Source organism: Balaenoptera ricei, chromosome 4 (genome assembly GCF_028023285.1).
Source record: "Balaenoptera ricei isolate mBalRic1 chromosome 4, mBalRic1.hap2, whole genome shotgun sequence".
Taxonomy (NCBI): Eukaryota; Metazoa; Chordata; class Mammalia; order Artiodactyla; family Balaenopteridae; genus Balaenoptera; species Balaenoptera ricei.
This window is the reverse complement of record NC_082642.1, coordinates 24288285-24316256: the sequence shown is the minus strand read 5'-3', so window position 1 is coordinate 24316256 and position 27972 is coordinate 24288285. Positions and strand designations below refer to the sequence as shown.

The 27972-nt window shown below is 47.1% G+C and overlaps 1 protein-coding gene across 1 annotated transcript in view; it reads left to right on the top strand.

Annotated features, from left to right (window-relative positions):
- BFSP2 (beaded filament structural protein 2) overlaps positions 1–27972 on the top strand; it is a 74787-nt gene that overhangs the window by 1098 nt on the left and 45717 nt on the right. The window lies entirely within an intron of this gene.

Sequence of the window (27972 nt, the reverse complement as noted above, 5' to 3'; positions counted from 1 at the left end):
ATAAAAGTAAAAAGAAACAGGTGAGGTTAATATTAGTATATCTTATTTAACTCAATATATTTTAAATGATATTTCAACATGTAATCAATATAAAAAGTATTAATGAGATCATTTACATTCAAAGAGAACTTCTGCAATGATGGAAATGTCCTATATCCTCACTGTCTAGTCTGGTAGCCACCAGCCACCTCTGGCTATTGAGCACTTGACCTGTGGCTAATGAGACTGAAGAGTTAACATTTTTCTTTCATTTTCATTCATTTAAATTTAAATAGCCACATGTGGCCAGTGGCTACCTTATTGGCCAGGGCAGGGCACAGAGGTTTCCCCTCTGTCCCTCACTTGGTCAGGACCTGCTGTCCAGGGTGATTCTGCAGGGTGCCAAGCTCATCCGTCACGTCTGCCTGCAGCCTGTGGTTCTGACGCTGGGGCCGCAGCCAGCTTTGCACAGCTCATCTGTCTCTTTGTGGGTGGCTGGCTTCTCTCCTCCCTCCCTCCCACGAATGCTGGCCTTGGCATCCCTCTGAGCTAAATCAGCCTCTAGCCCAGCCAGGAACTGCCAACTCAGACCCCTTGCACCCTGGGGCACCCAGCACGCAGCCCACGGGGGGAGCTCACGAACCTTCATTCGTGTGTGGCTGGGTGATGCTGGGCAGACACACTCAGGGGCTCCCCATTTGCCCCTTCTGCCTCCCACTTCACCCCAGGATGCTTCTCCCCCACCACCAGCTGGTGCCTAGCTGACAGCACAGTACGCATGACACCCAACACTGTCCTCTCGGCTTTTCCCCAGAGCTGCTGTTCTGCTTGCATCCATCGATGCTATGAGGAGAACCATCTTAGAGCAGTCCGAGGCCTTAAAGCTGGCAAATCTCAGACAGCCATTCCTCCAGGGTTCTCTCCAACAGTGCTGACTCCAAATATTTGTGTCCTGTAAACCACCAGAACGCCCCTATTCCAATATTTCGATATTGGAATATTCCAATATTTCAGCATCTGCCAGACAATTTCTTGCACTCAGATGCCACACAGACTTTTCACGAGAGGTCAGGCATCCCAATTTCTAGGTCAAAAAGTACGACCACAAAACTTAGTCCATACTCAACAGAGACTGACTTGATCTGGCTCCAGAGGTTTGGGCAACTTACCCAACTTCTTTGAGCCTCAGTTTCCTTATCTGTAAAATGGGTATAATAACGCTGTGGGTATTCCAGCAAGTCCGTAGATAAATAAGTTGCATAGGTCCTGCCTGCAGGTAGGCTACAGACCAGAAAAGTGCACAGTGAGAGCAGTATAGGCACAGTGCTGTGGGCTGGATGCCAAGACAGTCAGCCCCCCAATGGGGGTCATTTTCCTTTCAAGTGACTCTAAGTGAGATTCTAGGTATGAATACAGAGTTCTCTTTTTCCTCTTTTATAAAACATGGACTTGAAGATACAGTTAGAACAACCTATAAAATGGAGTTATTTCTGTATCGCACAGCCCAGTCCTCCAGCCATGTTTAGCTCTGTTCCATCAAAAAGAACAAAAGAAAGTTCTACATATCTGAGATAGACACATGATTTTTTTTCTGTTGCTGTTGCAAAACTGACCCACATTCGGCTCTAAGCTGGCTTTGCTGATACCTGCTCTCCAGCCCGTATTCTCCACCCCATCACCAGAATGATCGTTTGGACATGCGCGATTTGACTGCATTATGTCCCTGCCCAAAACCCTCTGGGCTCCTCCTCACCAACAGGACACAATCCACAACCCTGGGCTCAGTCCACAAGGCCCTTCCGAAGCCACCTCCATCCTAGCCACACCACCCACCTGGGAGGCCGTGAACACACCACATGCCCTCGGCCTGGCTACTCCTCTGAGCTGCTTTCCTGCTCCTTCTGTGATCTCTTGACAGCCTGCACATACATCCACTGTGGCAGTTACCATGTTGTCCTGTGTCATTTGCGTGTCTAGACCCTCACAGTCCAGGATCACTTAGGCAAGTGGAAAGGGCACAAGCTGGGGGTCAGGGGAACCTGCATTTGGCTGTTGGCTCTGCTACATACTAGCTGGGTGGCTCTGCATCAGTTACAAATTCTCTGAGCTTGTTTCCTCATTTGCAACTTGGGGATCACTTTATCTACTACACAGGGCTGTTAGGGGGTTAACTGAATGTAATGTATTTAGTAAAATCAGTGACTAACAGCCTAGAAAGAAAGTTTCATTCCTGGCACTGTAGATACCTAGAGCCATGTACACGATCGATGCGCAATAATGAGCGGGACCTCCCTTCAAATCCTGGTTCTGCCACTCACGTGGACCATCCACTCATCCGCTCCATGTCTCCCTTTCCCCGTCTTTGAAATGGACGAACACCTCACCAGTAGAATGGGCCACTATGAGCATGAAATGAAATATGTGAAAAGGGGCTGTGCACGTGCAACGTGGCATCCTCAGAGCACTTGCCCCTGGGGGCTGGGCCTCTGGCCAAGGGCTTGCTGTTGGAGCCATGGCTCCCTTCAGGGCCTTAGCAGGACTCCTTCCCCCCCCCCACCAACAGTGTCCTCTCGTCACCCAAGAACCTGGGGAGACAGCTCCCTCCTAAGCCCTCTCTGTCCCCAAACGGTAGGCCCAACTTCTGGGCACTGAGAAACAACGCCCTTCCCACTGAGGGGCAGGCCCCACTGCCTCCCTGGGTGCTGGTCAAGGAGCCCTAGACCCCACCCCACCAGCCAGTCCCCTCAGAGCTCAGGAAGGACCCAACACCCCCCCAGGCCCTCTCCCCGTTCCTGGCCTAGAGCTCAGCCCCCCGCACCTCCACAGTCCATTTATTTCAGGAAGGGCCGCCTTCTCCTCACGGAGTCTCAGGGCCAGCCACACGTGCTGGGAGCTGCTGGGATCCAGAAGCCGAAAACTCTTGTTCCTCTGCCCTCACTTGGACTTCTTGGCCTGGAGCTTCCTGCCCATCTTTCCAAACACCTGCCCCCGCATTCCTTACCCTTCACAATGCTCCCTTACCCTCGCCCCTGGGAAGCCCATTTTCCTCCATCTGCAACCACCTCCCCGCCCTTGTGCACCCAGCAGAATTCCTCCTCACCCTTCAAGTCCAGTTCAATGGCACCTCCACTGTGAAGCCCTCCCTGATCTTCTTTGACTCCTCAGGACCAGCACTGTGCTTGAGGCTTGGGATCAAGCTCTCAGTTACTGAGCCCTGAAGGGGCTGAATGGTGGTTGGGCACCAAGAGAGAAATGTCCCCTCTTCCTTAGCCTGGGCCCCTAACAGAATCCAACAGGGACCTCTATCAATCACCCAAGAGCAGGTTGGGCTGGAAGTCCATTTCAGCGGCACATTCTCAGACCAGGCTGCAGGAGCCTCTATCAATCACCCAAGAGCAGGTTGGGCTGGAAGTCCATTTCAGCGGCACATTCTCAGACCAGGCTGCAGGAGCCATGGGGAAGTTCAGAGCAAGTGACAAGCATGATTTCCTTTTATGTCCAACACTTCTGTAGCTGTTGGTGAAAAGAGAACAAAAGGTTGGAAGGGGACAGGACAGTGTTAACTGAGAGCTCCCAGAGCCTTTCTGGGAAGGGGCCTCTCCCATAGCCTCTCCCATCCCCATCAAGAGCTTTCACCCACCAGCCACGAGGAGACAAAGGCACATATTCAGAAAAACGAAGAAGGGGTTGAGAGGGGGAAAGAGATTGTTGCCACTGTGGGAAAAGCCACAGCATGGAAAGCAGCCCAGAACGGGGACTCAGGGGTTCACACCATAGCAGGGTCGGGAAAGCAGCCTGAGGAAATTGTCCCCATCCTCTTTCACTGTATACGTTGGTGAGCCTTGGAAGAACTAGGGTCAGAGCCAGGGCCAGCTTCACGAGTGTGGGCCGAGTACAGCCCTATGGAACCTGAGCTCTGAAGGCCCCCAAAGTTGGGATTTAAGACTCAGTAGCCATCATCTTGAAACTCTCACTAGCTGTATTTTTGAATTTGTATTTTGTAAGTGAAGTCCAATTGCACAATGAAGCATGTGTCAGGAACTTGGAGCCTTGGCTCAAAGGGGGTCCCTGTCTCCCTGGGACAGCCAGGTCCCATGACCCCTGGAAACCCAAGGCCTCTCCTGACCTCCCCTCCTTGCCCCACCCCCAGCAGAGGCCTGGTCACAGGGGCAGGGAGGGTCAGGGTGGCATGTTGGGTGGGGCGCAGATCCAGGGCTGGCAGCACCATGGTGCACTCAGCAGGCAACTGACAGGGAAAGGGTGAGCCTCTTGCCTACACTTGATCCAGGTGCCTACAGAGTAGCACTGAGGTTCAGTACTCTTGGGGGTCTCCTGTCCTCCATGGGTTAGGGTGGCCAGTCTGTGGGAAAGGGAGATGCCCGGCTGGACTTCCCCATCCCTGGCCAGGGCCTGGCACCTCAGTTCAGTGGCTGGCAGGAAGGGTAATCCCTTAGTAATGGGCCACACTGTGCCCCAAATCATGGGGCACAGCCCCCTGGGTGCCTTTGAGGGTTGCACCTGCCCCTTGACTATCCAAGTGCTCAAGGGATTGCAAGATTAAGCAGCAAAAATGACCATGATAGGTCAAGAGAAAAACCAGGAAGAAAGGAAAATTTTAGTACCTTTAAAGGCTTCCTTTCTCCTGCTTTTTGAACACGGAGCTCTATATTTTCATTTTGTACTGGGACCCACAAATTATGGAGCCGGTCCTAGTTAGAGTTAAATGTATATGAAGTTCCTTTTCAAGTCCAAATCTCTCTCTCTGTGACTCAGCTGTGTTAGAACCTCTCAGCTATTGATACTTCTGCTAAGCAGTAAAAACAGATGGAAGAATTCCCAGGTGGTGGCCACAGAGGCCAAGGAGGACCCGGGCACCAGCCCACTGCTTGGGCAAAAGGTGGTCCTTTCCCCCTCTGGCTTTTCTTGCCAAGTGAATAATACTGATAATAAGCTCTGGCAGCAACATCAGGCCCTTTCATCCTCAAACAGGCCAAACACAAGGTTGGAATTAGCAGCCTCCCTTCCTCGGAGCTGCGGATAAAAGGAGAGTGGGCACAGAGGAGGTGCAGCCACAGAGTCTCAAAGCACAGGGAGCGGGAGGAGGCCAGGTCCGCGGAGATGCTGCCTGGGGAAGAAAGGGAAACGTGGTGGCTTAAATCTCCATGGAATTTACGGGTCTCCATGGGAGAGAACAGTGGCTTACACCTCCAACAGCAAAGGCTGTCAGCTGGAGTACAGGAGAAATCAAAATTATTGAAAGGCAAGAGGATTAGAATTTTAAGTGGGCCTGATCTGAATATTTTCCCTGCTCTCACAGTCCCTCTTTCTGTCCCTTGCAGAGAAAGACAGCCCATGCTCTGGGGATCTACCTACTTGGGGAAATAGCTGGAAACTTAGGCAATCTAGGTCTGGGCCAGGTTTCTCTCCCCACAGCACTTGTGGTCCTAGCAGGTTTTTAAATAAAAGATAAGAGAAGGATCCTCCCCACTGAATAAAATGAAAGGCAACAGGGTCATTGTTGTGATTCACAACCTGGTGTCCCTGAAATGGGGAGGGAGAAAGAACTGAGCAGTTTTAGAGCCTGCAAAAGCTTGAATGCATTTACCCAAGTCTACTGCTCAAGAAATACAATTTCTTTAGTGAGAGGAGGCCAGTAAGATAGTTACTGTGTTAGCCGGTCTATAAGGGACACTGAAGTATCATTAGAAATGTAACTATACAGAGAAAAATATACTGAGAATTCCTCTGAGAGAGAGTGCTGTGTAAGAAAGACTGAAAAAAATCCTTGGACGGAGCAGGGGAGGGGAAGGAGGCTTGAGGCTCTTGACTGAGTAATACAGGTGGTCAGTAAGCTGCTTTCTAAGAAAGGTGGTTTCCTGGGGGCTCTTGTTTTGCTGCATGGAGTGTCTGGGAGGCAGCAGAATTGCTAAAGAAATTAGGGGAGAGACTGAGTCCTGTTACTCGGGGCCTCTGTGCCCTTCCCATACGCCGAGCTCAGACACTCTTGAATCTCTTAAGATCTGTTAAAATATGAGGTCCCTGTTGAGGAAGGGGACAGAGGAATCTAGATAATTAAAAATAGAGGGTGTGCTGCAAAAAGACTGGGAATTATGAAACCAGAGAGCCCTGAGGTCAAACTCAGGCCCCACATGACCTCGAGGCAAGTTCTTCCTTGATCTCTCTGCATCCTGATACCTCATCTGGATAATGAGGATGTTTGGAGACTTTCTTGAATGATAAGTTGTCTCTGAGAAGAAAACACTAGTGCCCTTCCTGCAGAACTTAAAAAGAAAGGGATGTGTACTATCTCTACTTCTATGTAACATTGGTCAGAGGTAGTCAATGCGATCAGACAAGAGAAAGTGATCGGAAAGCACCAAGAACTGGAACAAAAAAGGGAAAATGCTGGTCTTTCTGGAGAGTCCAAAAGGTTCCATGTGACAATTTTACAACAAACAATAACATGATTTTAGTAAAGTAGCAGGTTATAAAAAGAAATAAAGATCAATGCCCCTCATATCTATAAACAACAAAAAAAGATATAATGGAAGAGAAGAACTCATTTATGATAGCAAAAAATAAATTGAAATACCTTTAAATAAAGTTAACACGACATGTCCGGGACTCCCCTGGTGGTCCAGTGGTAAAAACTCCGCCTTCCAATGCAGGGGACGCAGGTTCGATCCCTGGTCAGGGAACTAAGATCCCACATGCCGCAGGGCAACTAAGCCCGTGCTCCACAACTACTGAGCTCGCACGCCTCAACTGGAGGGCCCGCATGCCACAACTGCAGAGCCCACGCACCCTGGAGCCCTTGCACAACAACTAGAGAGAGAAAACTCCCATGCCACAACTAGAGAAAAGCCCACATGCTACAACTAGAGAGAAGTCTGCATGCCACAACCAGGAGCCCGTGCCACAGCTGAGACCCAATGCAGCCAAAAAAAAATAAAGAAGAAAATAAATGGGACTTCCCTGGTAGGGCAGTGGTCAAGAATCTGCCTGCCAATGTAGGCGACACAGGTTCTAGCCCGGGTCCAGGAAGATCCCACATGCCGCAGAACAACTAAGCCCATGCGCCACAACTACTGAGCCCGCGTGCCACAACTACTGAAGCCCACGTGCCTAGAGCCTGTGCTCTGCAACAAGAGAAGCCACTGCAATGAGAAGCCCATGTACCACAACAAAGAGTAACCCCCGCTCACTGCAACTAGAGAAAGCCCTCGTCCAGCAACGAAGACCCAATGCAGCCAAATAAATGAATTTTTAAAAAAAGAAAAGAAATGAATAAATATTTTTTAAATGTCCAAAATCTATATGAGACCACAATAAAACCCTCCTGAAAGATACAAATGGAAAGAAATACGATGTGCTCAAATATAAAGACTCAATAGTATAAAGATGTCAGTTCTCTGTATTGATTTATAAATTTAATGCAATCTTAATTTTTAAAATACCACAGTTGTTTTTTCTTAGAAGTAGATGGGTTTATCATAAACTTCATTTGTAAGAACAAAAAGGCAAGAAGAGCCAAGAAGAAAAACTAAAAATAGAAGAGCAAGGGCAAGGGAAAGCACTCCCAGATAATAAAACATACTAGAAAGTCTCGATCATTAAAGCATTAAAGTACATGAGGGATAGGAAGGCCAACGGAACTTAAAACAAAATTTAAAAGTAGGACCCACTGTATATGGAAATTTAGTATTGATAAAGGCAGCATTTGAAACCAATGGAGGACTTTTCAGCAAGTGGTATTCAGGAAACTGGATAGTCATAAGGAAAATAATAAAATTGGGTCCATCCCTCACTGTACTCTAGGATCAATTCTAAATGCATCCTAGATTTAAATGTAAAAGAGGAAGCCGTGGGGCTTCCCTGGTGGCACAGTGGTTAAGAATCTGCCTGCCAATGCAGAGGACACGGTCTGAGCCCTGGTCCAGGAAGATCCCACGTGCCGTGGAGCAACTAAGCCCATGCGCCACAACTACTGAAGCCCGCACGCCTAGAGCCCCTGCTCTGCAACAACAGAAGCCACCGCAATGAGAAGACTGTGCACCACAATGCAGAGTAGCCCCCGCTCACCGCAACTAGAGAAAGTCTGCGTGCAGCAGCGAAGACCCAGTGCAGCCAAAAATAAATAAATTAAAAAAAAAAAAGAAGAAGCCACACAGAGCTAAATTCCTTGGCTGTGGGAACATTTGTTCTTGATACAATTCAAAATCTAAAAGCAATTTATTGATTTTTTAAAATATTGATAAATTTGATTACCAAAAAATTTTTAATTTTACATTGCCATATAACAGCATAAGCAAAACTGAAAGATAAATGACAAACTAAAAAAGAAGTATTTGCAGCTTAGAATATAAAGTGTTAATATCCCTATTCTATAAACAGCATTTAAAATTTGAGATTTAAAAAAAAGAGCCAGCAACACTCTTATTTTTAAATAAGCTAGAGATATAAAGAGACATTTGAAATAAAAATTGAATGAAAATGGTTCTTAACCATACAAAAGTTTGCTCAACTTCACTCATGATAGAGAAATACAAAAATAAAACAAAACAAAACCTACCTGAGATAGCATTTTCACCTATCAGATTGGCAAAACTCCACAAATACGTCAATCTATTTTGCTGGTGAAGCTCCAGGGAAGTTCATACAGTACTGATGGGAATAGAAACTGTTGCAACCACTTGTAGAGAAGAATTTGGCAATTTCTAGACAAATTTATATGCATTTATGTATATTGAATTTGATCCAGCAATCCCACTTCTAAGAATCTCTCCCAATGACACATTGGCAAAAACGTGAACAAGAAGTATGCATAAGACTATTTATTTCAATCCTACGAATAATGGCAAAAGACAGGAAACAACCCAAATACCTATCAGTAGGGGACTAGTTGAATAAGCAATGATAAATCCACAAAAGGAATGAGGAATAGCCCTGTAACTATTATGGAATGATCACTTCCAGGATATATTGTTGAGTTAAAAAAGCAAGGTGGAGAGAATATGTATGTCATTCTACCACTTATCTAAGAAAGAGGAAGGGATATAAGTTCCTTCATGTCATACATATTTGCTTATAATGGAAAAAAATACCATAAATGTTTTTAAATGATCACTTACAGGAGGAGGGTAGAGGGAAAAGGAATAGACACTAGAGTTGTATTAACTTATCTTTTTGTGTGGAGATGACTTTGGAACCATGCAAATATTTTACAGAATTATAAAACAAAATTAAATCTTAAAAAGAAAACCCTAAAAATCAAAAAGAAAAGGAAATAAATGAATCCAACTATGTATCAACTTTATGGTATAATTACCCAGAGAAGAAATATTCCAAGTGACTTTTAAAATGACAGTAATTTGACTGAACATCCCTAAGGGGGATACAAAAGAATAATGCAAAAAGAATCCTAAATCATTTCAGAAATCATGTTGTCGGTGATAGGTTGGTATTATTGTGACCCCGCGGGGGTGTGTGTGGGTGCATGTACTGTGAGATAAAACAAAAGAGTAATTACATATTTGTGTCATTGAGAACTAAGACTTTTAGTGTAGGTGAAAGGAGACACAGTTATAAGACTGATGATAAAGTTTAGTGACAATTCTTTAGTTCTGAATTTGAATTGGAATTATCAGTAGAAAACCATGGTGTATGTCAACATAAAATAAACATATACCCATTTCCTAGCTCTGGTCAGTGAAAAGACCTAGAAACAATGTCCAACGCAGCAGTACTGAGCATTTTTAGCCTCAGATTTTGGTCTCTAACCACCATCTTTCACTACAAGAACAGAAGCTCCTTAGAGAAATGCCTAGATCCAGGTTTGGGGGCAGGAAATGTACAAGATGAGTCTGAGAAACCAAGGAAACTATAAAGAACTACTAGAGTCACATTAAAAGACTTAAGAGCCAATTTGAATAAGCTCCCACTAATCAAAGATGGCTAAGGGTCAATAGGAATATTAACTACAATAGATTGAAACATATCAAATATGTTTAAATCTATGAGTTCAGTATTAAACCCCTCCCTGCCAAATCCCACTAATTTGTTACCTTGGAGTCTGCTGGGGCACCAACTCATTTTTTGGAAACTGGTAGATAATGAGAAAGAACCAGGCATTCTTCCTGTCTTTCCTATAAGACCTGTAGGTACATCATGGTTTTAAAAAATAAAAAAAAAGAAGAGAGAAAGTGTCTTTTTGTAGAAGTATTACAGCTAAAAAAAAAAAAAGTAATTATTAATTTTACTTATATTTATCACTAAAAATAATTCCTAAAACAGAATTTGAATATCACCACTTTGCAACTATAATAAAATAATGGATCTAGGCAATAACAATCATCAAATAGCTACTAATCTCACAAAAAGAGAGACCAGCAGACATGCACCTCCTGGTGGAGTTCACAACACCACCTGTGAAGTAGTCTTGCGGGGGAGGGGGGGGCGCGGGGGCAGGGGGAAGAAAAGAAATTTGCAAGGGATTAAGCCTCAAGATAGAACTACTAGTTTACAGGAAATACAAAAGGTCAGATGAACATGTTAATTGACACCATGGGGATGAAATCAGCAAATCCTGACTGTGGGAAACTACAGGGCTAAACACCCAATTTATTCAACAAGCAAAAATTGTGAGGGGAAAAAAGAGAGATGGGTAGGAGGAGGGGGTATCTATAAGTTAAAAGAGATTAAACTGACATATCAACCCATTGAAATGGACGTTATTTGGACCACTATTCAAGGAAACTGTTAAAAAATACGTCAGATAATTGAGGAAAGAGGCACTGGGTATTTGATGATATTGAGGAATTGTTATTAACTTTTAGGTGCTATGTTATTTTTAGCTTTGTAGAAGTTATGTAGTTTTTTAAAAACATCTTCATAATTTAGCAATACCATACTGAAATATCTGAAGAAGAAATAATATGATATCTAGGATTTGTTTAAAATAATCTGGGGTGAGAAGGAAATGTGAGGGGATATTGGTGAAAATAGGCCATGCGTTTATAATCATTGAAGCTGGTGATGGTTATACGGGGGTCCATTATACCATTCTTTCTTTTTATATATGTTTGAAATTTTCATAATAAAAATGAAGATAGAATATCTACCTCATAGAATTGGTCCATAGGTATTAAATGAAATAATGTATGTAAATTGCTGGGTGCATAAGCAATACCCAGTTAAAGTTTGTGGAATTGAATAAACAAGAAGATAGAGACATTGAGTGGGTAGTAACATAAACAACTGTGTTTATGTTGTTCATAAACAACATGAATTCATGAGTGGTTCAAACCACAGACACTGCAGGAGTTTAGAGAATGAGTGGGGTACTAACCAGCCCTCAGAGGTGCCCCAGGAAATGGAGATGAAATGTGAGACCCAAAGAACCTGCCAGAAGCTCAGCATGGACCAAGTTGGGAGTCAGGACCAGGCATGACCGTCTCCAGGGCAATCGTCATGTGGGGTTGACACCCCAGCAGTCAAAGGGAAAGTCTGCACTGGACACTTTGTTAAAATCAGCAAGACAGGTTTTATTCAGACTACAGCAGTAGGGAGAGAGACTTCAGAATAGAACTGAGAACACTGAAGGAGGTTGAGGGAGGGTGGTCTAGGTAATTCGGCCATCTGTGTTTGCTACCTGGTGCTTATCCAGATGAGAAACACACTTCTCATATCTTTATGACACGAGCAAATTGGAGGAAGTGCCCCCCAAAGTTAGCATCATACCCTCCTACAGGAACCCAGAAGTTTGCATTTCACAGCTCCTGGAGGAAACATTCTGGGTTGTTGGAGATTCATATCTCGAAGGAGTAGAGAAGGCATTTACAGTTCCAAGTTTCCTAAAGTAATCGTCTAAGAAAAGGTAGGTCAGGAGCCTCTTGTCAGGTTTTGGCTGGAACAGTAAATTCTTTTGGCAGCTTAAGCTTTCTCAGGCAGGCATTTCAAGAGGGCTGGGGTCATCCTAGGGACATGGCCTGGAGCAAATGGAAGCCATGCTAGCGTCTGGTCAGGTCCCCTAGTGGAGGGAGGGGGTGGCTGGAGGGTGTCGTGCAGTTTTCAGGTCTCACCTCCAAGCGCCAAGCTCTCTCGGTCTGTGCCCCACCTCCCTCAGCTCTCTATTCCAAGAGTGGTACACCACAGCGCCCAAAAGGCAGCCCAGAGGGGCTGGGCAGTGAGGGCTGAATACAGAACCAGGCAGGCTCAAGGTTTCAAATCAGAACCCTGAAGAGAAATACTGGAAACAGGCCGAATGCTCCATGGGCTAAATAATGCAGCAGAATCCTCTGCAGTTGTAAGAAAGAAACAAGGAAGCTCGCTATGTACTGATGGGTAGCTAGCACCAATCTATATTTTTTTGAATAAAAAGGGAGACTGCAAAACCTGTCTGTGCTATGCCACTGTTTGTGTTTAATAAAAAAAAAGGAAAGAAGGAAGGAAGGGAGGGAGGGAGGGAGGAAGGAAGGAAGGAAGGAAGGAAGGAAGGAAAGGAGGGAGGGAGGGAGGAAGGAAGGAAGGTGGGAGGGCAGACCGTCTCTGGAGCACACACAAAGTGGTGGCAATGGATGCTTCCAGTGTGGGGCTGGGTGACAGAGGCAGAAGCAGGCTTACTTTGGACTCGTGCACTGTTAGAATGTTTTATCTTAAAAGAAAATGAAGTTATAAATAAAACTGCTGCCAATGACTTGTCACTGAGGGCCAGGGAGGGGAGGGGGTGTTCCAGCCAGGTCCAGGGCCACCGAAGTCCCCACAGCCTCACAGAAGCACCAAGCCGGGTGGGGGGGGGGGGGGAGGAGGAAGAGTCTTCTCCACAACCTCCTCTCAAGACAAAACCCCTACAAAGTTCAAGAGCCGTGTACAAGAGCAATAGGAAGGACCTCCTCCTGGCCTGTACTCTCCAGAAGAACTAAGTTAAAACTTAACCCAGGCAAGTGCCAAGGACGCATGTGGTGCCTCTGTACGGGGAGTTATTGAAAGAATGGCTGAACCCAGCAGAATGTAATCCAGGGCCCCCGGCATTGCAGAGGGCTTATGCTGATCTATTGAAGGTGAGGACTCAATTTAGGAAAATAAAACCTAGTTTATCGTTGTCTGCTGGGGAAAAGCACATAAAGATTCATTTATCTGGCTGTAAACGAGCTGGTAGAGCTGAGTGTCACAAATGCATTATTCAGGAGAAATGAGAAGTTATTTCAGCTGTTATCAGTAAGTAATGAAAAGCAGTGTGCAGGGAGTGGAAAACTCCATCACAAAACAGACCTGCTATTGGAAAACTGGTCATTTTTATTTATTTATTTCAGGGACCAGTGAATAACCATCTAAATAAGTCTTAGGGGAAACAAAACACTACAGCATGGAGAGAGAAATGAAGTTAGAAAGGCCCCCTCTCAGCAGACTCTGGGCAAAGTTACACTGGAGGCAAAGAACCCTCACCCTCCACCCCTGCCCACCCACCACCCCCCTTCCCAGAGCACCCGAGGCCCCGCCCTCACTCGCCCTCGCTGGCTGCTCAGAGCACAAGGCCTCACCACCAGCCTTTAACTGTGTCACCTCTCCATTATCTCCCACCCCTCCTGGTAAGGGCCTGATCTCGGGTGGCCTCGGCCTGCAGTGGCTTGAAGCAGGATTTCTGTTCCCAGCCAGAGACGAAGTCAGGCCTCGGCAGTGAGAGCGCTGAATCCCAGCCGCTAGAGCACCAGGGAGAGTGGCCAGTGACAGGGCCCTGGCCCGTCAGCCTTGTAGAAACGAATTTTCATCAAGAGACGGAAAGTAGTGAAACAAGTAATGTGTTTATCAGGAGTAGAAAGAGTCCGTGTGAATACACTCACACGGGCGGGCTCAGAGGGAGAGTCGTGCCCTCGTGGTCGTTTGAATCACTTTTATGGGACATTTCTTCCGGGTTTCCTCTGGCCAGTCATCTTGCTTTGCCTGGCTCTGAGTCGGATCTGGTATATCTGGTGTAACTCAGGGTCCTCCCCTGTGTGCGTGCGCATCTCTTAGCCAAGACGGATTCTAGTGAAGAAGCCTATGGGTAGGTTGACATCACCTACTACGGGATGATGCCCCCTCCCCTTTTGGTCCCCGAGGAGCCTTTCTGCGCATGTGTAGTTGTAGTCGGGAGGTCTCCTTGACCTCAGAATGAGGGATACGTGGTCTCTTTGTCTCTTATCCGGGCAGGGCTCAGCTCCTCCTCCCTCCTGCTATTGTCTGCATCTTGGAGTATCTGTCCACAGGGCACCAACTCCAGCTGCTCAACCTGGGGCACATCTATCTCCTGCCTCAGGCCCGCTGCTCAAGCCTGCTCCCGGCCACTCTGAGGTGGAAGTTTATCTGATGAATGAATTGACTGTTACTTGGGGAGGGATGTGTCTCTTAACTTACTAGCACTGAAGCACTGGTTCACATACATAATGAAGGTGGAAACAGCTTTTGGCCCATCGGTGGCTGGGAGGTATGAATGAGACAAGGGAGTAAAGTTCCTGGCCCTGGCCCCAAGGAGCACCGCCTGCAGAGAAAATTGCTCCTGGTGGGATTTCAGTGCCCACAGTTGCCTGGGAGGGAGCCAGGAGGCCCCCAGCACACCCAGGGCCAGCCAGGCCAGTCCCTCATTGCAGAGGGCAAACCCCCAATTCCCGGGGGCTCTACCCAGGTCCCAGCCACCCTCTGGAGCAGGCACAGGTGCCCTGGGGGCTCTACATGGTTCCCTCCAGTGTCTCCTAGCAGAATCCTGCTCTCTGATAAGACACATGGAGGTGAGCTGTGCACACGGTCACTATGAGCCGCTGGCCTCCGGTAGGACCCTCATTTCTGCGGGACACCTGCAAGTATTAACAGAAACTTTTGCTCACTGTCTCAATGGATTCTCTCGACAATGTCTATGTCACCCAGGGAGATGGAGGAATGCCCACTGGATCAGTCTGCGAGGGTCGCCTAACCAAGTAACACAGACTGGGTGATACCGAAGGGCTTAAACTACAGAAACTTATTTTCTCACAGTCCTGGAGGATGGAAGTCTGAGATCAAGGTGTCTGCAGGATTGTTCCCTCTGAGGGCTCACTCCTTGCCTTATAGGTGGCCATCTTCTTCCTGTGTCTTCTCGTGGTCTTCCCTCTACACCCGTGTCCAAATTTGTGTGTCTTATAAAGACACCAGTCATATCAGACTACGGTGACCTCATTTTAACCTACCTCTTTAAAGGCCCTCTCCCCAAATGCAGTCACATTCTGAGGTACTAGGGGTTAGGACTTCAACATGTTGATTGGGATGGGGGACACAATGCAGGCCATAACACCCATTTTATAGACAAAGAAACTGAGGCCCACAGAGATTAAGTTCCTCATTGAGTTAGTGTCCCAGCCAGGACTAACTCAGTATGTTGTCTGTCCCCCCAAAACTTATGAAAACCCTCCTGTTAAACTCATTTGAAAGACTCCAGACCCTAAAGGGTAAACGGGCCAGGGATGGCTTGAGTGCCCACTGCTTGAGAAGATAGAGTCATGGTCAGCCAGGACCGTTCTCTGAGAGGAGTTTAAACTCTGGGATGAGCCTCCTTTTTCTCCGTTTCTCTGCCTCTTTCAATTTGGGAGAAACTGCCAGAAACAGTGATTGATCCTTACCCAAGCTCACTCTAACTGGAACTAACGGCTTTAGCGAGGATGCGTGAGGCTGGGCGCCTTCCAGCTGTCACACTGCTCAGTACTGGGACTTGAAAGTTTAATGGCTTGGCTGTCACAAATGGTGCAGCCCCCCAGGGATTTCTATTTTCCTTTTTCAGTGATTTTTAATGCTCAGAAAAATATGCTGAGCAGTCGGCCCTGGAGGCGGAACCTCCCTCTCTGAGCAGAGCTGAGGAGCTCCCCGTGGTGCAGCTCCCCATGGGCGGTGGGTGCCTGCGTGGGGTGGTAGGAGTGCCCCTCGGAAGACGCACACCTACATCACAGGTTCCCACAGACCACTGGGCTGGGGCCCCGGTCCCCTGCGGGGGTGATCGTCTCCCACCACACCTAGATCCATGAGCCCCCTGAAGAGCTGAGGGGTCTTCCTGGGAGGTGAGAGGCCACACCCGGTGGGAGGTGCTGACCCCCAAGGGCCTGGATCTGGGAGTGAGGCAGGCACCTGTTACAGCCACGCAGACCACCAAGAACACACGGCTAGGGGGACAAAGTCGGGTTTATCACTTGCTGCAGCAGGAGAGAAACACTCTGGGGGAACCTGGGACATCTCAGGAAGAGGGATTGGAAGGGGCTTGTTGCGAGGTTTGGGCCTGTACTGGGCGATTTGGGGGAAGTTGAGTAAGGACTTGTTCTGCACTTGATGCTGTCAGGGACCGGGGGCTCTTGGACGACTGGGTAGCTTACAGTTTGTACCCAGTGGACAGGAGCGAAGCAGGCCTAGAGCCGTCATGGGTAAACAGCAGTCCCTCACGGAGCTGGCTGGAAGGCGCGTGTTGCGTCTGTGTGGCTGCAAAGCGTCCTTGCCTCTCCGTTCAGATGCAATCACGGTGTGGTCTCGTCTCTGTGCCCTCCCACCAGGATCACAGAGTACCTGTCTGGTGGTCGCTGATACTCTGTGAGCGTTCGTGTGCAGGTGACAGTGCCATGGCCCAGCTGTTGGCCGCCGCTGCCCGCTGTCAGGGCCAGGGATTTGCTTCCTCCAGCCAGACTGCGCTTCCTGAGCCCCGTCCTCAGAGGCAGGAGGGAGGGCTCAGGACAGAGCTGGCATGTCAGGGTCTCTGCCTCACAGTGGCTACGCAGGGATCTCCAGGCTGAGACCGAGGTGCAGTTTCTTTGGGAAGCAGGACCCACTCTGACCTCAGAAATGCTGGATCCCACAATCCTCCCTGTGTCACCTTCTCCCCTGAGAGTCAGTCGCACGCCTCTGCGGTAAATGAGGTAGAACAGAGTGACTGAGAAGGGCGGGGTGGTGGCCTCAGACAGAGCCACCAGCTTTGTCCTTCCCCCACGGGAGGCCCTTACCTCAAGTTGAGGGGGGTAATCCCTATTTCATAGAATTGCTGTGAGGATTCTGGCAGATAATGCAGGGGAACTAGAAAGTAAGCTTCCAGAAGGCAGGAACTTGGCCTCTCTACTCCCTGATCTTTCTCTGGCGCCCTGGACAGTGCCTGGCACGTAGTAGATGCACAACAAATAGTGATTAAATCAACAAAGATGTGCCCAGCAAAGTAATTAGTTAATAAGAGGTTTTCTATTTCTATTATATTTGTTTTCTAGGGCTGCCATAACAAAGTATCACAGGGACTTCCCTGGTGGTCCAGTAGTTAAGACTCCACACTTCCACTGCAGGGCGTGTGGATTTGATCCCTGGTTGGGAACTAAGATCCCACATGCCGTGTGGCGTGGCCAAAATAATAATAATAATAATAATAATAATAATAATAATAATAATAATAATCTTTAAACAGAAACAAAGTATCACAAACTGTGTGGCTTAAACAACAGAACTCGATTCTCTCCCAGTCCTGGAGGCTGGAAGTTGGAAGTCTAGGTGTCAGTAGGGTTAGTTCCTCCTGAGGGTTCTGAGGGAGAATCTGCTCCAGGCCTCTCTTCTACCTTCTGATGGGGGCCACATCCTTGGCATTCCTTGGCTTGTAGATGTATTAGTTCAGTCTCCACCTTCCTTCTCCCTGTGTGTCAGTGTCCAAATTTCCCTCTTATAAGGACACCAAGTCACACTGGCCTAGGGTCCACCCTAATGACCTCATCTCCACTTGATTACATCTGCAAAAATCTTATTTCCAAATAAGGTTGCATTCACAGGTATTCAGTGGGGGTTAGGACTTTAACATATCTTTTGGGTGGTACACAGTTCCACCCATAACAATAGCTATTGTTTTTACCACCTTATAGTCCTGATTTCCAACATTTTATCCTATTTCCTCAAATGTTTTAAAGGTTCCAGAAATGCGAATATTTCTGCACCTAATCCACCTCACCCTCACTTCCTTTTGCACTTGAAATCAGATCCCAAATCCTATAAACCACACAGAGCTTGGGGTTCAGAAAGGAAAGCCATGGTACAGACAGCCCAAGAAAGTACTATTCATATAGTTGAAACAGTAAATGCTACTAAGTTGCTGTGTGATCTTGGACAAGTTACTCCACCTCTCTGAACCTCAGTTCCCTTAACTGTTAAATGAAGAGATTGGGTCAAACTGACATCTCCTTGCAGACACACAGGGAATAGGCCAGATTCCCTTTCATAACTCCTTAGAGCAGGTGGTCACTTTACCACCCTCTCCATGGCCATGAAGATTCCAAATATAGCTGACTCCCATGTCTGTCTTCACTTTGTGCTGCTAACCGGCTGCGTGCCCTGAGGCAAACCCCTTTCTCTAAAAGGTTCCTCACCTATAAAATGAGAGGGTGGAATTCTCTGCTCTCCCAAGCCTTGACCCTAGACCTTTCTGTCACAGTTCCTTGTTATTCCCAAGCAGTGGAGGACGTCTAAGGGAAGAAACTGCCTTCCCATGAGCCCGGTTCCCTAACTTTTCGTGGCTCTGCTAGTTGGCCAGCTGCGATAGGAACGTTCAGTACATGTTGGCCACCTCCTTCATTTTCAAGGGTCAGGTGGTGGCCTGTGCCCCAGCATTAATGAAGCAGTTTTATTGACCCCCCCCAACACACTCACCTGCCAGAATATATCCCAGGCCTTGCTAACAGTCAGTGAAGGGAGATATTGTTAGTCAGAGGGTGACTGAGAGAGCCCAGAGCCCACACCTGATCTGAGATCACAAAAACCCAGATTAAATGTAACCAACAGACACCTGGAATTTCCAACTTGAACAGTGCCCATCATCATGCCTGACCTAAAGGTGGTACCAGATACAAGTGAACCTTCTGTCCTGTTCTCCAACATGCTCCCATGGCCCACTGCTGTCATTCATCCCCAAGAGCAGAGGTATAGTCCAACGGGTCCTGAATCTAACCCCCGGCACAATGCCAGGTGCACAGAAAGCATGGGAGGGAGGGAGGGAGGAAGACAGATGGAGACAGTGCATCACAGTGATTCATGACACAAGCTACAGAGTCCAAAAGGACTGCCTTCAAATTCTGACTTTGCCATTGACTGGATTTGTGACCTAAAACAAATTTCTTAGCCTCTATGAATTTCAACATTCTCATCTGTAAAATATGAATAATAATGTTTACTCTACAGGATTGTCATGGGAATTAAGTAATTCACTTAGAGCACTTGGCTTAGCGTCTGGCCAGGCAAGCTCTCGATAAACTGTGGTTGTAACTGACGTCACTGTTTGCAGGGGTTAAAATGACAATAGCTTGGATTGCAAGGCCCTCCGATTATTACCATCTGCTCAGCCACCTCCGCAGCACCCCAGGGAGAAGGAATTAACAGTTGCACAGGGGCGATCAGAGATGGACCCTTGGTGTTTGGGAAGCATCTCACCTTGTGGCAGAAATCCAAGAATGGCCTCCAGGCCAAATCAGAGTGGTGGAGGAGCCCCAGGCGGCTGCCTCTGACTGCGTTATCTTGGCAAGTGGCGCCACCTTCTGGCTGCTCCAGGAACCGTCTTGCACCCCTAGTCACCCAGCTGCACAATGTGGTTTGTGCCAAGTTCTAGATGCCTAGAATCATCCCTTCCCTGCCAGAGCCACCCTGATCCGGTGAGGCCAGCCGCACACTTCACGCCACCCTGCAGTCACTCCATCCACGCCAGGATTTCCACGACAGCTCCCAATTTCCTGAGGATTATACATCAACCATAAGATTACACTTTACCCTGAGACTTTGCATACATTATCCAGCAAGTCTTATTCTCTCCTGCTTCCGTTTGTGGTGGGAGAAACCACCCCCTCCTTTTCTCTTTCAGTTGCATTTTCTGTGGCTTTGGGTTTTAGGTGAGAGCTTGAGTTTGGAGTAGGGGTCCTGAGTCTCACCTAGTCTCAGCTCACCAAAGACTTTGCCTGGGTCCCTAATCTCTCCACCTTCAGCTTCTGCATCTACAAAAGGACAGAGATAATTACACCTGCCATCATGGCCCCGACTCTTTTGAAATTTAAGAATAACATGAGTGGGAAAAGGCTCTGTCAGTGTCAGGGATCAGGCTGCAGCTCCTCAGCCTGTGGGTGTAATTAGTGTCACATGTAGCTACAGGATCTTAGGGATGTTGGTGCGAGCTGGCCCCGCCTCCTTCCTCACCAGCAGGCTCGACAGTGTAACCTTTGTCATGGCGGCTGCTGTGGAGCTGGCACAGAATTCCTTTTTATTCTGTTCATTCCTCAGGCATTGATGAGTTGACTCTGCACCAGGCACTATGGAATTCAGATATTAAAGAGTCAAAATTCTTGGCCTCCAGGACCTGGAGATCCAAGAGGGACGAGGAGTAAATAAATGAATCCACACATTGTTGAGAGCCTGCCGTACGCCAAGCACAGCGCTGGGCGTGCGATGGATGTCAACCGTGTGTTGAACAGGAGGGACTCATGAGGTCCACTTACAAAATCAGCTTTGGTTTGAAAGGAATTTCTTCCAAGGTCCCTTTCAACGTGTTCAGTGGGAGATAAATACTGTCTCCTGCCCCTGGTTGAGAACATGGATGGTCTCAGGATTTTTCTGATCACTTAAAGTAATTAAAAATTCTGTGCTCGTTCTAAGTCACAATACACTGTCTCAATCCAGTAAACAGCACAGCTAGTCAACTATTATTCAACCTGTGGACCCTCGTTCTCCCCCCCCTAGGTGGGGACCAGCGCCCTCCCACCCCCACTCCCCCTGCTGTTTCTAACGCAGCCAGAGTGTAAGCAGGAAGGAAGGCGTGGAAAGGAGGGCAGCAAAGTCCTTTCCAGACACGCTGCTGTAAGGTGGCTTCCCAGTGTCTGGGTCTGGCTGGAGGTCAAACCAGATTCCTTCTCCTGGGGACACTTTCATGAGCTCTGCTTAGACCCCCGCTCCCCTGCCGGACCAGCCACTCCTCGGCTGGGGCCCCACGGCCTCCCCCACCCCACAGGTGCCCTCTCGCCAGGACCCCGCTCCGCGGATCCCAGGCCGCCATGCCTGTCGTGGGTTCCGCCTTTGCTACCGGGGTGGGTGCACCCTTGGGCACTGAAAGAGGGGTGAGTGGCTTCCCCGTCTGGGCTCAAGCAATTTAACGTTCTGCTACACATGCACATCTTTTAATCATCTTGCTACTCTGGGGAGAAAGTTTCCTCATCCCCGTTCTACAAACAGGGACTTCTTTTAGAGCACACACATCCCCAACTAACCAAGACAGGGTTTGAAGCCCTACGTCTCTGGTCAAGGCCCACAGTTCTCCCATGAGTCCTTGCTGCAGTCGCTAAAGGGAGAAGGGCCTGCTATGAGGCCTGGGGTCGGCCGTCATGCCTCTCTGTGCCTTGGTTCTTCACCTTGCATGATCTCCGAGAGCCCTTTGCATTCTAAAACTGCGTCATGGTATTTCTGAGTTGAGGCTTCCTGGAAGCTGACGGCAGAGAAGTCTGCAGGGCCTCACCCCCCGGCGTGGAAGGCAGCCCGGCAGCTCAACGCTCCACTTCCTGCTCTGATGCCCTGCGTCTCCTACAGGCCTGTACCTTAAGCAAGCGTGGGGGAGAGAGACACCATTTAACTGGTGCTGGCGTTCTGCTCCCTCAGTGAGGATGTGCCCTGTGCCCAAGAGATGGAAGGCGTGAATTTGCTTCCTCTTCAGACAGGCTCATTTCCCACGGGTCCCTCCTGGTGAGAGGGATATGCCTTGCTGAGCATGATAGGTGTTTCAAGAGAGGAGCTTTCCAGATAGCATGACTCCTCTTTTAAGTCAACTGTTTCATATGAAGAAAAACCCCGTCTGTGCTGGATGTATTGACTGTGGGTCCCCCAGATGGCACCCTCCTAAGGGATTTCCAAGGATAATTTCCAAGAACATGCACTGGCCGTGTTCTCCTAACACATTGCTTTGGCGCCGTCTGTAGGACTGCAGAGCACAGCCGCACACAGTACCCTGCATGTTCTCTGCTGTGTCCCCCTAGATCCTCACAGCCTCTCTGTGGGGTAACAGAACTGGTGTTATTACCCCCTTTTACAGAGGCGGAAACTGAGGCTCAGAGATGAGAAATCCGTGTCTAGTGAAAACCAGAGCCAGGACTGGAACTCGGTTTCCTGTTCCAAGTCTAATACTTTGAGTTCTGTCCCCTCTTTCTTGCTGATGTTCACACAAGAATGAGTGAGCATTTCTCTGCCCTTCCCTAATTGTCTCCCTATCCAATCCCATTCCTGGACACGGTGTCCAAACCCGCCTTCCTGCACTTCAGCCAGCCTCGGGTATGGGAAGTGGGGTGGAGTCTCAGGCAAAGGAAAAGTGGGGATTCTTCTAGAGTTCTTTCAGTAGACTGTTAGCCCCACACCCACCCTTCCAATCTACTGACCGGTCCATTCTACACTGTCGTAATAAGTTGAGGTTATGTGTCCACATAACAAATAAATTGAGGTTATTTGTCCCCTTCATTAAATTAGCCTGGGTTAATTAAATTAAATTAGCAGACACAGGCTCAGGGGTAAAGCATGTTAATTCCTGATTGCCCTTAAGTGTCCCTTAAGTTCCAGTGAAGGGTAACAAAGGTAACGTTTATCGAGCACTTACTATATGCCAGGATTTGTTCTGAGGTTCTTGCGTATCTTAACTCATTTGACCTCACAACAGCTTTATGAGGCCCATATTTTATGACCCCCTTTTTAAAGATGAGGAAACTCACAGACATAGAAAACAAATTTATGATTACCCAAAAGGAAGGGGAGAAGGAGGGATAAATTAGGAGTTTGGGATTAACATATGCACACTAATATATATAAAATAGATAACCAACAAGGACCTACTGTATAGCACAGGGAACTCTACTCAATATTTTGTAATAACCTATAAGGGAAAAAAACTGAAAAAAATATATATATACACACACATAACTGAACGACTGTGCTGTACACCTGAAACGAACACATTGTAAATCAACTATACTTCGATAAAAAAATAAAATTAAAAAAATAAAATATAGATGAGGAAACTGAGGCACAGAGCAGTTAAATAACTTTTGCAAGGTCACACAGCTAGGAGGTGACAGAGAAAAGACTTTCAGCTTGGGTAGTTTGATTCCAGAGCCTGTGTACCCAGCAACCCTCTAGATGGACGACGGCTCGCAGCATCCTGACCCTGGAGAGTTTCTGGGATGAGAAGAACACTTGTCTCAGATGGATTCCCAAGAGGCAGAACCCAAGTCTAGGACTCTAGCAGGTGGCATATTATGGAGGTGTCCCCGGGAAGCCTGTGAGGGAGGAGGGAGCAAGCAAACCATCTCAGGCCAAGGGCCAGCTTCAGGGGAACTCAGGAGGGGAAGTTCCACCTCAGAGTTGTCCCAACCCCAAGCAAGGGGCTTTCACACCCTATGCCTGTCAGTCATTTCCGGAGGACTCGCGCAGGGAACTGAAAAGTGGGCTCTGCTGGCCCGGAGGGCACTGCTCCAAAAAGAGCCCCGACTGCAGACCCCGGGAAGTGAAAGCACAGGGAACCCACAGGCGCAAAATGGGTGGAAAAAACAATCCAAGGGGATGTGGCTGAACGCTGACAGTGTCTGCTCTAGCAGCCGCACCTGAAATAGGGAAGAGGAGTTCGCAATCCGGTTTCAGCCTCAACAAGTACCCCACGTATTTCTGAGCAACACAAATTCCTCTGATGTTGGCAAGCGCCCAGGAAACAAATCTTGTCAGAGGGAAGTCGAGGATAATTATTTCTGCAGGGCCTCCTCCCGGTAAACACAAAGTGCCTCTCCGAGCCCACGTGACCGTGGCCATGTCCACGGGGCCGGCCCACGCCTCTGCAGACACCTCCCAGCCCCAGCACACGGGCCGCACTGCTCTGCCCCACTCTCCCACGCCGAGTCCACCCAGGAAACCTGCTGCATCTTCATGCCCGCTGCCCAGAAGCCTCTTCTGGAGCTCTAGAGGTCCCCCTGCCCTCCACCTAGTGGTCTCCCACCACCGCTGACCTGCCTTCTCCATCCAACTGTTCCGGCCACTCTCGCGCTACATGATAGGGGCCTAGGACATGCCAGTCACTGCACTGATTTTCGTTCCCTCGTTGTTTTGTGACGTTATCTCATTCTTCTTAATCATGAAATATGTCAAACACATATAAAGGGGTGCCCAACATCCAAAATTGTCCACCTTAATGTTATTTGCTACAGACCTCTTTTAAAAACACAAAATCAAAGATTCCAGATACAACTGGAAACACCCTTTGTGCTGCTCCGTCCTGATTCCATTCCCCTCCCCAGAGGCCACCACTGCTCTACATTTGGCATTTATCATTCCCACCAGTGTTGCTTCAATTTTACTATATATGTATATAAATCCTTTATAAGATTGTTTTGCATGATTTTAAACTTTATATTCAATTGTATTACACTGTGTATTAGTCAGGGTTCTCCAGAAAAACAGAACCAATAGGATGTTTCGAGAGAGAGAGATATTTATTTTAAGGAATTGGCTCACACTATAATGAGGCTAGAAGTCCAAAATCAAGGTGCCCGCAGGTTGGAGATCCAGGAAAGAGCTGTTGTTCCAGGACAAGTCCAAAGACCATCTGACGGCTCTGGGGACCTCAGTTCAGGATAGTTTAGAATAGTTTGTTCTATTCAGGCCTTCAGCTGACTGGATGAGGCCCCGCCAACATTGTGGAAGACAATCCACTTTACTCAGAGTCACCAATTCAAATGTTAATCTCATCCAGAGTAATGTTTGACCAAATCTCTGGGCACCATGGCCCAGCCAAATTGACACATAAAATTAACCATCACACGCTACTTCCTTCAGCAGCTTGCTTTCTTCACTCCTCATTTTGATTTTGAGATGTATCCATATTTATACATAGAGCATCTCGTATTTATACCATAGGTTATGAATTTTTCTGCTGATGGATAGAGGTTGCTTTCGGTTTCACTATCACAAACAGGAGGGGCATGAACCTTCTCATGTACACATGGGATTTACAAGGTGGGCAAACTATAGGCAGAAATCTAACCAGGCGCCTGCTTTTGTAAATAAAGTTTGACTGGAACACAATCACACCCGTTCATGTACAAATTGTCTAAGGCTGCTTTCATACTCCCAAGCAGAGTTGTGTAGTTGCAACAAAGACCACAAAACCTAAAGTATTTCCTCCCTGGCCTGCTATAGAAAGAGTTTCTGGGAATTCCCTGGTGGCCCAGTGGTTAGGACTCTGCACTCTCACTGCGGAGTGCCCGGGTTCAATCCCTGGTCAGGGAACTAAGATCTCACAAGCTTCGTGACGTGACCAAAAAAAAAAAAAAAAAAAAAAGTTTCTTCCCCGGCTCCAGGTTAGTACCTAGGAGCAGAATGGGCTGTGCCCATCACCAGCTTTTATACGGCATTGTCAAATGGCTCTCCAAAGTGGCCGCACTAATTTACCCTCCCGGAAACAGTGTGTGAGATCCCCACTTTCTTCACATCCTCACCTCCCAAAGGTTTGCCAGTCTGATGCTTGTGAACTGGTTTCTCATCCTTATTTCACGTTTCGCTCTTTAAACACATATCACTTATTCATTCAACAAACATCTATTAAGGGATCATTGTGTGCCTGGTACTATCAAGATCAAGCTGCCCCTTTTACAAGAGAAAACACTGAGCTACTTAGTGTGAGAATCACAGCTCCAACATGGTGGTAAGGCAAGATGGTCGTGTGTGGGTATTGCAGGCATGCCCTGGAGAGGGTACCACCATGAACATAAAATCAAACAACTGACATTGTTCTGCAGGCCTGAGGATGCTCAGTTGGAAAATAAAACAACGACTTGGCTCTCTGCGCACAGCTTCTGACAGTGGCACCTCCATCGCAAGTCTTAGCAGAAAAGACCTATATTTCACACAGGTCATCAGTAGAGTTGTTTAGTAATTAAACTGGTTTTTTGTCTTCTCTTTTGACCTTAGAAAATAAAACATCTGCAATTATAAGAGAAAGACTGAGTGTGAGAAAGAAACTGTCCATAATTTATACAGCAAGACATACAGTTTTATTGTTTAAAGTTACCAAGATAGCCAATAAATAAAGGAAAAGGGAGGTGGAGTGTGAGTGAGCTAAATCTTCATTTGTCCGCCAGGAGGTCAATAAATAATGCCTGTGGCTGATAACTCAAACAATCAAGAAGTTTGTAGAAATATGGGGCAAGCTCTGGACAAGTGAACAGCTGGGGACTAGGACATGGGGAGAGAAAAATGTGGGAAGGGGAACACTTTTCTTTACAAGCCTTTGTAAGCATCTCTTTTTAGTATTGTTTAATTTTTTAAACCAATGTATGTATTGCTTTGATAATTTTTAAATTGAAATACAAGAAGTACAAAAGAGAGCATCTGAAATAATTATAGATGAAGTGATAGGTATGTAATAATCTCAGAGATAGGAGTAGAGATCAGTGGGAATAGAGATTTTTTTTTTAAATTAGCTGTGAGATTGTCATTGTTGAAGTAAGGAGGTGAGTCTCTCTCTACCCTTATATGTAGTTTGATGGAGCTGAAATTTCCCACATAAAAAGTTTTTTTGAGGGGCTTCCCTGGTGGCGCAGTGGTTGGGAATCTGCCTGCCAATGCAGGGGACACGGGTTCGAGCCCTGGTTTGGGAAGATCCCACATGCCGCGGAGCGACTGGGCCCATGAGCCACAATTACTGAGCCTGCGCGCCTGTGCTCCGCAAAGGGAGAGGCCGCGATAGTGAGAGGCCCGCGCACCGCGATGAGGAGTGGCCCCCGCTTGCCACAACTGGAGAGAGCCCTTGCGCAGACACGAAGACCCAACACAGCAAGAAAGCAAGAAAGCAAGAAAGCAAGCAAGAAAGAAATTCACCCTGTCAATATTTAAAAAAAAAAAAAAAAGATTTTTTGAAAAAAGAAAAAAAGAGCAATGAGCTGTGAGTCAGACTGATACGGATTAAATTGAGCTGGGCCACTTAGTTCTGGGGGCAAGTTCCTGAACTCTCTGGGCCTCAGTTTACCCATCTGTATAATGGAAATTATACAGATGCACCCATTCTGAGGGCAGAGATGAGAGACTGTACCTGTCTCAGGGACACACATGTTAGTGGTGGGGAAAGACAGAAAAATATCAGAATAAAGTCTAACCTGACAACTACAGTGATAGAGGTATACCCACAGGGAATATGAGAAGTACAGAGGATGACCAGGGCAGCGTGAGTTGTTTTTTTTAAAATTTATTTTATGGAAGTATAGTTGATTTACAATGTTGTGTTAATTCCTGAGGTGGGTTTTTTTTTTTTTTAACAACTTTATTGGAGTATAATTGCTTTACAATGGTGTGTTAGTTTCTGCTTTATAACAAAGTGAATCAGTTATACATATACATATGTTCCCATATCTCTTCCCTCTTGTGTCTCCCTCCCTCCCACCCTCCCTATCCCACCCCTCTAGGTGGTCACAAAGCACCGAGCTGATCTCCCTGTGCTATGCAGCTGCTTCCCACTAGCTATGTATTTTACATTTGGTAGTGTATATATGTCCATGACACTCTCTCACCCTGTCACATCTTACCCCTCCCCCTCCCCATATCCTCAAGTCCATTCTCTAGTAGGTCTGTGTCTTTATTCCCGTCTTACCACTAGGTTCTTCATGACCTTTTTTTTTTTTTTCCTTAGATTCCGTATATATGTGTTAGAATACTGTATTTGTTTTTCTCTCTCTGACTTACTTCACTCTGTATGACAGACTCTAACTCCATCCACCTCACTACAAATACCTCCATTTCGGTTTTTTTTATGGCTGAGTAATATTCCATTGTATATATGTGCCACATCTTCTTTATCCATTCATCCGATGATGGACACTTAGGTTGCTTCCATGTCCTGGCTACTGTAAATAGAGCTGCAATGAACATTGTGGTACATGACTCTTTTTGAATTATGGTTTTCTCAGGGTATATGCCCAGTAGTGGGATTGC